This window comes from Macrobrachium nipponense, chromosome 9 (genome assembly GCF_015104395.2).
Source record: "Macrobrachium nipponense isolate FS-2020 chromosome 9, ASM1510439v2, whole genome shotgun sequence".
NCBI lineage: Eukaryota > Metazoa > Arthropoda > Malacostraca > Decapoda > Palaemonidae > Macrobrachium > Macrobrachium nipponense.
Genome location: NC_061110.1, coordinates 30,442,769 through 30,452,754, shown reverse-complemented (window position 1 = coordinate 30,452,754; position 9,986 = coordinate 30,442,769). Strand labels below are relative to the sequence as shown.

General features: G+C 36.2%; 1 long non-coding RNA gene across 1 annotated transcript; it reads right to left on the bottom strand.

Annotated features, from left to right (window-relative positions):
• Positions 1 to 3,091: 3,091 nt before the first annotated feature.
• Positions 3,092 to 9,739, bottom strand: LOC135218432 (uncharacterized). Its single transcript, XR_010315323.1, has 4 exons — positions 9,600 to 9,739; positions 9,280 to 9,308; positions 7,814 to 7,903; positions 3,092 to 3,527 (listed from the first exon to the last, which is right to left on the bottom strand). It is a non-coding gene; the product is annotated as an uncharacterized LOC135218432 (long non-coding RNA).
• Positions 9,740 to 9,986: the final 247 nt, after the last annotated feature.

The following is a 9,986-nucleotide window of genomic DNA, read 5'->3' as shown; positions in this document are numbered from 1 at the left end:
CTCGAATCACCGAACGGTTGGGGAAGGACGGACGGTTGTTTCCGGGGTTGAGTATTGAGCGAAAACTTAGACCTGCCCACTGCATTATTGACATGAATATCACAAAGGTATCAACTTTCAATTGACAAATAACTTACATTAATTTGTACAATAAACAAATGGAATCTTCTGTTTCAAAAGCATCCAAATATCAAAATTAAATTCTGTCTAATGAACAAAAGAATTACATTGAACTGTGTATCTGGAAACATTTAAAAGTTTCTTATTACCAATATTTAACTGTAAAACTAAAAACTAAACAGTCATGGTGTTTAATAAAAACAAAAACAGAGAATCTTAGTCAAGGTACGCTAACTGCTAAAAATAGACTGGTGCATTTAAGACCTGAAAGAAAAAATTAATTGGATGCTTGGTTAACTGACCCTCAAGCACCTGCCCCTATTTCATAAGACCTATGGAACGGAATATGGGCGGGGCACCAGCATTATACCTCACCTGGTTTTCATTAAGGAAAACCAGGGAAGACAATAGGTCTATTTATATATGGCTATAGGTAGGTTATCCTGGCTTAAGACTTCACTCACTTCTCACAGGCGTGGTTTGGATTTCACGAAAATCGTAGGAGGTTTTAAATTTTCATTACATCGGTTAATGGATTTGCTTTAGTAAATTAAAGTCCATAACCAGACGCACATCTACAAGATTCAAAATAGATACAACGTTTCAATAAAAAAAAAAAAGACGACTTTACACGAAAGTCACTTTAGATATTGAAAGGCACATTCTAATTTCCAAATACATTACACTTTGAATACTACTAACCTTTATGAACCATTAGAGATCTCATGATCCTGAAAAATATTAAGTATTTAGTACAGACAGAAATAACCGATGGCTTACCAGAGTTTTATGACCTGGGAGTGAAAAATGGGCGAACAAGGAGTAATGCCACAGGACAACTAAAGCTTTAGAGAATACTGATTAAATACTAAAATAAAAATATCACAGGCAACTAATCATTGTCGTCCCCAAATAACATTAAGTTTATGGCAGTCACATCTGTTAAAATCGTCTGTACATTAAATTATTAAGGAAAAATATGTCACATAAAATATCAGTCATAAAGACAGCTACAATTTCAAAATTAATGTATAATTTATAAGGCTTAGTTCAAGAGAACAACGAAAACAAGCGAATTACAATAATCTGCTACATTAAGCTACCAGACCCATGAATTACTACAATTAGGAGAAAAAATCTATTAGCTGAAGTCATGAAATACTTCAAAGTTCATAAAATATTAAACGTAGCAGTAATGAAATCTAACCTTTGCAGAGACTGAGTCTCGCTACGACTTCACTTAGACCATCCTCCAAACCACCAAGCTCCAATCGAAAATTCATCCAGCACAGGTGGCAATATCCAAAATAAGCGAAAACATCCACAAAGCAGTTTCCAGTACAATATGACTTTGCCTGAGGAGTAAAAGTGCTGTAATAAGGATCGCGAAGTAAATTGGCAATCAAGGTAAAAGAGATGACAGCAAACTAGATTCATCCGAAGAAGGAAGGCAGACTTTTTTTTCTTTCTATTTTGAGATGCTTTCATCAGTCGATGGATTATGGTGATCATGAATAACGACGTGTCTGATGAAGTTTCCAAGGGTCAGACAATGTTGCTCGTAAATAATGATGGAATGCCATCGATTAATGACCTAAAGGTTTGATTTGTCAAGTCTTTAAATAATGTTCAGATGACGTAGGCTGAATTCAACAATAAAATACTAATCAAGGCATAAGCAATATTCGTCGATAACGTTCGCAAAGCATATTAATTAATAACTTCAAATGTGTAATTAAGCGGGGTTTACACGGGCGAACAGCTCGTCGAGCCTGGTTCGACAACCCTGTGTTGGAATTGATGTTCGATCGTGTAAGCTATTTGGTTGTCGAGCGCGCTCGTCGAACGGCTCGATGAAAGTCAGGCTCATCTTGACTTTTGTGGGCGGAGCTACAGTGTTTGACGAACGGTGTGAACGTGTGTCGAGCATCGAACCTCAGTTGTTATTCAAACCTGCTAGAGGAAACATCATCAAAGAAATGAATAATGGCTGCCATTATTGAAAGCAAGAATGAGAAGGAAGTCGTACTTGATTTCATACATGCATATCGGCCTCATCCAGCTTTATGGAAAGTTAAATCAAAAGACTATTCCAATAAAGTAGCCAGAAACAAAGGAATAGCAGCTCTACATGAAATATTGAAAGAACTCGAGACTGACTGCACACGAGACGCCGTGACGAAGAAAATAAACTCCTTACGAGCAAGTTTTAGGAGAGAGCACAAGAAAATAGAAAGCTCGAAGACGTCTGGGACCTCAGCAGATGATATATATGCGACATCACTTTGGTTTTATGAGATGATGATGTTTGTATTAGATCAGGATGTCCCACGAGAGAGCTGCTCTAATCTGGGGGATCTTGACAAACATGATGATGATGATGTTTTGTATTAGATCAGGATGTCCCACGAGAGAGCTGCTCTAATCTGGGGGATCTTGACAACATGAATGATGAGGTAAGTGACAAAGAACTCATATACTTTATATTTTTTTTAACAAAGTAGGTCCATGTAATTCAGTTACAAATACATTATCTTAAAGTAATACAGTACCTTTATTTTAATGTTTGTATAATTTCATTCCACAAAATGGTAGCCTACACCTACACTTTATTATTTGGTTTACACGAAGTCTCTTTGCCATGGTACTGCACCCTCATTATTAAAGAAATCTTTAAATTTCACACGTACGTCTTTAGCAATTTTGGAATAGTTTCGCATTCCTTGACCGTGCGCTAAACTTGCAACAGAATTAGGATCCACTGTCTGTTTGAAATATCATCCCTAGGAAGCATTCTGCGGGAGAATATTCTGAAGGGCAAGTCATTCTTAAATAATTGTGAAGGACAACACAGGCCATAACAACCTTTTCAATACTGGATAATTTCAGATGTATTGATGTATAGAAAAAACTAAATCTTGAAGCCATTATACCCAAAAACAAATTTTCAATTTTCCAACCCTCTCTTTGCTCTTGACAGTCTGTAGTTAAAAATCCTATTCTCTGCATTCAAATCCTTTTGAGGATAAGGTTTCATAAAATTAGGTCTCAGCGCAAATGCCTCATCTCCTTCAAAAACGTAAGGCAACATACAATTAGAATTAACAGGGGTAGCGTCGTCTGGAATATTAAGTCTCCCATTTGAAAGACTTTTTCCAAACTGTGTTTTCAATAACCCCTCCATCTGATACACGTCCGTTCGCCCCTATGTCAGCCATGGTGAATTTCATAGTTTGCATTAACCACTCCCAATAAAACAAGGCTGTTGTAGCCTTTGTAGTTCCAAAAATATGATCCACAATCTGGTGGCGGCGTGATGCGTACATGTTTTCCATCGACAGCCCCGAGTTCCATCTTGACTCAAACTCTCGTGCAATAATTTGCCACTCAGCCACTGAGGTAGGAAACTGAAATAAAAGAAAATGAATTAAATATATATATATATATATATGTGTGTGTGTGTGTGTGTGTGTATGTATGTGTATATACACACATACATACATACATACACACACATACATACAATTACTTTCATTTTATGTATCTTTACTTTCAGATTGAAGGAGGGGATGAAACGGAAAATGCTAAACCCAGCACGAGCCAACAGGAACGTCCTCGCAAACTCTCTCTAAATCTGATCAAATATTGGATACAGTTGCAAGAAAACTTGATGAATCTGTAAATACAGATATGTCTGGTATGGATAACTTCGGGAAATACGTCACACGTAGGATACTTGCAATGGACCAGCGAACTTCAATAATAACTAGAAAAATCATAAATGATGTACTTTTTGAGGCAGAGATTTGGGAATTTAAATTTTTCATCTTGAGTAGTTACAACACGCCAAGAGCCGGTACCATTAACCAATGCCTTCAAATAACTCAGTGTAAGTTACTGCAGTAACAGCAGTATTAATACAAATGACTCCGGGATGTCGCAGTACTTTTTCAAATTTTCAACCTTAGGATATAGCATATGCCCTACGTTTACTTGGTATATGTTTTATTTTTCTCATTTTTACCAAGCTTACTATAATATATGTTACTGCATTTCAGGTGTCATATGTTATCAATAAACATTTACAAATATACAACTCTACAAATTATTCCTTACCTTTAGATAGTCTTTGTGAAGGACCTTGTAGATAGCAGCATATGTGTCTGGTATGATAGATGACAAAGAGCTGGTGGAAATGATGGCAGAATATTTTAGATCATTAAGTGACCTTCCTGTTGCTAAATAGCGTACAGTGACACTCAGTCTTTCATGTGGAGTTATGAAGATACAACTATGAGGAAGGCCATAAGTAATGAAAGGGTTGACACGATTCAGTAGATCAATGTACGTGGCTTCATCCATACGCAAATAATTGCGCCAGTCATCTGGCTCTAATTTTAAAGCAACAAGCAAGTTGGTGTGTGAAAATTTCTCTCTTTTTAGAAGCCAATCCTTCTTCCACTTTGATCTTTTTTTTTCCTTCTTAGTGCCACTGCTAAAGCAATGGCTATCAAATCGTCCTGGTCGAGAGACATGTTGACGTTGTTTTAGCACGAGGCACACTGAGGTTCGATGTACTGTCTGAAAGCACTTCGAGCCGTTCTACAAGTAGGTTCGACAACCGGGCTCGGCCGTGTAAACCCGCCAGTGTCTCACAGGGTTTCCAAACTAACAAATAACCATTTCATGGAATCTTTTAAAATATGTCATTACACAAATAGCAGTTATTCAGCAAAAATTGGCATAGTAAAACCGACAAGAATACATACGTCCATACTTGTGTATCTCATATACATTTATTATACATGCGTATGTGTATGTGTTGCCGTTTTGCAATAAATATCTTCAGTTTCTTCTTAAGCGTCTTTTTGTTTTTTTTTTTTTTTTTTTTTTTTTCGAAAACTCGTTGAATAGTTTGGTGCTGGGTATTTAGTTATTTTCCAGTACCCTTGGCGATTCTTGGCCTATTAACCTACATTTCCCATTCCTCCTACCTGTATATGCTTTCGGTATTGCATTTACATATCTAACATTCCTGCCCCATACTCACCGTATTGAATGTAAAATTAATTTTTTTTATGAGCGGCCAAAGACGACTTATACATTGTAAGTTTCACAGTTTTAATTGAACCCTGCACCTGCTTTCATAGATAAGTGAATAGATCACAGACTGTTACAGTAATCTAGTTATCTGACTACATATGTAGCAACATTTTTAACGCATCCACACTATATTTCTTCCTGATGGAGACATTTCTCAGGTAAAATTATGCATCCGTAAAAATCTTAGTTCAACTTAATTTTAAAAAACCGTAATGTGTTAAGGCCTGTCCACACGAGCGGGCCTGATCGGCGTGCTCCGGGGTTGACGGGCAAATTCTGGCGAGCTTACCTGTGAATGTTGTCCACACGGGTGAGGCAATGGAGAGGTTGGCGTACACGACGATGCCAGTAGTGTGTTCAGTGCGGTGCGATAAACATGGTGCCTACTGCAAAGGAGGAGGTAGTGTAGCATGATAATAGCATTGTGTGATGAAAAAGAAGAGAATATGGTGCAAAGAATGGCTCAGTACAAGAAATGTATATGGTTAACGTACGTCTGCCAGGGTCGAAGTTAAAGCAATCGGGCACCACCATGGTGATTTTGCTACAAGACCCATCGGGCAATTTGACGGTTTGCCCGTCAAGTGCCCCCATTAGAGGGGAAGTCCGCCGATCAGGCCCGATCGTGTGGACAGGCCTTTACTCCCCTTCGCCAGAGCCTGAAGGCAGATTTACATTGAGCAATGGTTCTTCAACCACTTCAGTGTGTCATAGTCCTCAGCGCTTTTTATCACAATCTCTTGTGCTGCTGTATCGAATAACAGGTCAAGATGATTGGTGTCAGTCACTCATTTAGGCTTATATGACACCAAGGAAAGCCAATTCTCAGAGCTATAACATCAAAGGATACGTTAGTTTTGGGTTCCCGGACGAGTTAAGTTCTCCATGAATACAGAGCGTGGCACTCAAAATAAGGTTCGTTTAGATTAGTACTCTCCGTTCATATAATTCCTTTCTTAAATTATGACCTTCAAATAGCCTAGGCTTTATCTGGACTAAGACTACGACAACAGAGATTTTTTTATGGTTAAACCATCATTAACTGATAACAATAATCAGTTGTCTTTGCTGTATGGAATGCATTTTCTTAGAATGATGTTCTGGATGTCAATACTAAGTCACCTGAGATGGTATGCCTGAATAGGTTAAATTATTCCGATATGAGGGCTTCATACTTCCCTAGCTAACAAGCCTGTTCAGTTCCTTTCTGCTGATGATTTGTGTAACCATTTTAGTGACAGGATTGATTTTCCACTTTTTTTATATTCAAATATTTCTCAATTTTCCAGGCTCTGAACACAGTTATTTGTTACTGACATAAAAGTTGAGAAAAATGCATTAAATTTTTTACCCATATCAAATTCATTCATCGTAATATAGCATGACAAAAAACTTTTTTTACATCAGAATACTTTTACCCTCAGTCACCAAAAATTACATCACCCAAGAGAGTTCAACTAAGAGTAGCGAATACGGATTGAACAAGAGGTCCCGGAAGAAGATAGGAATATAAGATTTAGACCAAAGACCTAAAAAGGAAAGCAGTCAAGGAGGTTTTAAAAGAAATAACGGCAGGAAAATCTGGCAGTTGCCCTATGAAAAATTGTTAGGAGAGGGTGGAAAGTCAGATGGAAGGAGAGAATGAACTGGTATAGAAAAAGTCATTTAAAGGATTGCAGATAGGTTGCAATGAACCTTTTAGTAACACCTACAGTGCACAGCGTGAGGTGCACTAATGGCTTAATCTCTAAGGGGGAAGAAAGGGGGACCTTATTTCTCTTTACAGTTGCTCGTATGTATTATTCCAGTGGAATGTTGTGTCAGACAGTCTCTAATGTTTAAAAAGTAATTAGTGACAAAGTATTATTCCTAGCTAAATTGAAAGAAATTTTTCCAGGTTTTTTTTTTTTTTACTAAATATATTTGCTGCCTCTTCTGAAAATTCCTGAAGTTAAAATATTCAGTTTTTAATAATACTATTAACTCTATAGCAATGCAATAATTAATTATGAGCCAATGTGGTACTGAAGATAAAGTATCTGCTTTTCTGGAAAAATTTGTTTTTAGTTATAATTCAACAAAAGGCTGTAAACTGCAACTTTAGATTAAATTATGGTATAAGCTTCAAGTTAGCATATGTTTCGTTAATTCCTGGATTCCTTCGAGAGAAGAACAGTAAATTATAGCCTTCATCATCTAGATATTAGTTTATATATTTTTCTGAAAATCAGTTTCAGGTACCGAGAGTATCAAACCCATTACATTTGCCTTCAATATTAAGAAGTGATAGGTCATAGGACTTGACTCTTAGGTCATATGATTTGACTCTTAGGTCATATGTCAAAATAATTTACCAGTCTTGGTATTCTAAAAGTAAACAGCTTTTTTAAAAAAAAATTATTTAATTCGTAATTTATGCAGAGAAAATTCGGCTTGCAACTGCCATTATTGGTAAGAATTTTCAGGTTTACAATACAATTTATGCTATTTATTGAAGTATCACTCTTTCTTACACCTATAAACCATCAAGGCAAAAGACAACTTATAGTATAAAATGAAGTATATCAGTAACGCCAGACTGCATTCTCACCTCGCTTAAAAACTGGAGTGTCAACTAAATAGGTCTTGAATAACAGAAGTATAGTTTACATTGTCTTCAGTAACATCCAGTAAACTGATCCTGCAAAGCGAAAAAAACAACGGCAGCAACTATTGTAAATAAAATAAAAAATTAAATCTAATATTCTTTAGAAAAAGTAAAATAAAGTATATAACTTAATCAAATAGAGACTTCCATACAAAAAATGGATTTCTCTTATACAAACCAGTCACTTGTAAAACCCTCGGAGCCGAGCAGCAAAATAAATAAAAATGCTAGTAAACCTTTGTACTAGAGGTACCAAAGTGCTAACACGTGACCAAAGGAAACTCCGTATAAAATGGTCAAGAAAACTGCTGCCGGGCTAAATTACCAAAAGGTCAACTAGCCAGGGTTGTAAAGGAAGGGCATAATGACAGCAGTTTCGTGGACATTAAATCAGTAACCAACATTACTGGAATAAATTACAGGTTTTATTGCCTGTATAAAAGCCATAGCTTACAAAGTATTGCATTCGATAAAAAGTAGGCCTGTTAATTGTATAATTGGCATGAAAATCACTTATTCTCAGCTTTAAATTGAAAACTGACTTCAGTTGATATGAACTATGAACATTAAATTTAAACGTTACAAGGTTTTTCTTAAAGAGCAAAATAATTATAGTCTTAATGTTTAGAAGAACGCTTAACCAATATTTTTATTTTTCATCTGAAAATCTAAGTTAACATCCTCCAAGCCGAGATGTACAATGCTAGAGTAAAACTAAATTACTGCTGAAAGTTGCAATTTAACAAAAATTGTCAATTAAATATCTTAAAAACAAAGCTGAAATAATAACCTAATTACTTCTGTAAAATATTAATTCCAGACTGAAACTTAAAAGTTACGTTAATAAGCCCTACATAAAAAAATATAAATTTAGCAATGGATATAATCACGTATTAATTTCTAAATACGGGAAATCTTAGTAAAAATTATTAAAAATGGTTATAGATAACCTTACCACCTAAAAAAAAACTCCTATGCACCACCCCATAGGTCATAAGACCTATGGAACAGGGCATAGGAGGGGCCTCCACCCCAACAGGGGCACCGCCCCTGTAGGGGTGGAGGTATAAAAAAAATAAAAATAAAAATAAGTTGGTTCAGTTAGACAAAACTATACTTCACCTAATTTTGAAAACCAAACCGGGAAGATTAGAACTTGTGTAGCTTGGGACATGATGTCCTGACTTAAGATTTTTACTTCAATTACGTCTCAAACGCGTAGTTGGCTTCACAATGTGGTTAAGATATGACTAAAATCTGGAAGCAGATTTCACATTATAGCAGTATATGGATTTACTTTTAAAATTTAGCAGCCATACCTATACAATATTCAAGGTACATTTTGAACTTTAAAAAAGGAAGGCCTTTCAGGAGAAATAATCTCAAAACATTTCGGATTGAATACTAACCTTTATGGACCGCCAGTGCTCTCCTGATCCTGAAAATTATTAAGAATTTAGTACGGACATATGACCCAGGCCCTACTAGTTTTATTGCCTAGTTGGAAGAAACGGTCACAAAGGATTCAATGTTAACCACGACTAACGGCAATTTTACAATATCCACATCTTATAGTCTGTACAGCAGAATGTTCAAAAAGAATTTTTTTTCAAATATTAACTTTTAAAACTTAAAAGAGAACTTAAGCTTAGACCAAGAGGAAAATATGCGCTTTACAAGTTAGGAAACTATGAATTACTAAGAATACGGGAAATTAACTACTACTGACAGTATCGAAACTCTTCAAAAACGAATAAAATTATTAAAATATTTCCGTCCCGTATAGGAGATAATCGTCACCAACACAAAATCCCTCTTCATAGCACGCGGTGACCGTGACACTAAACAGCTTCTGAGTGCTTCTGCGTTTCGGAACTTCGGAAGTGATAACAGAGTGAAACTGCTTGGCGAAAAACCCATTGCAGGTGACGTCACCAGCAAGGACCATGGAGTCACCTCTCTTGTAACAATACTCCCTAAAGACAACGACGTGGAAACTTGAGGGATATGCTGATGCTCTTTCGCTAACTCTTTCGTTCGGCTTTATATGACTTTCTTAGCTTTGTGTATTATGACGAACTTTTATGTCATTTACCGAACAAAATATGAAAATGAA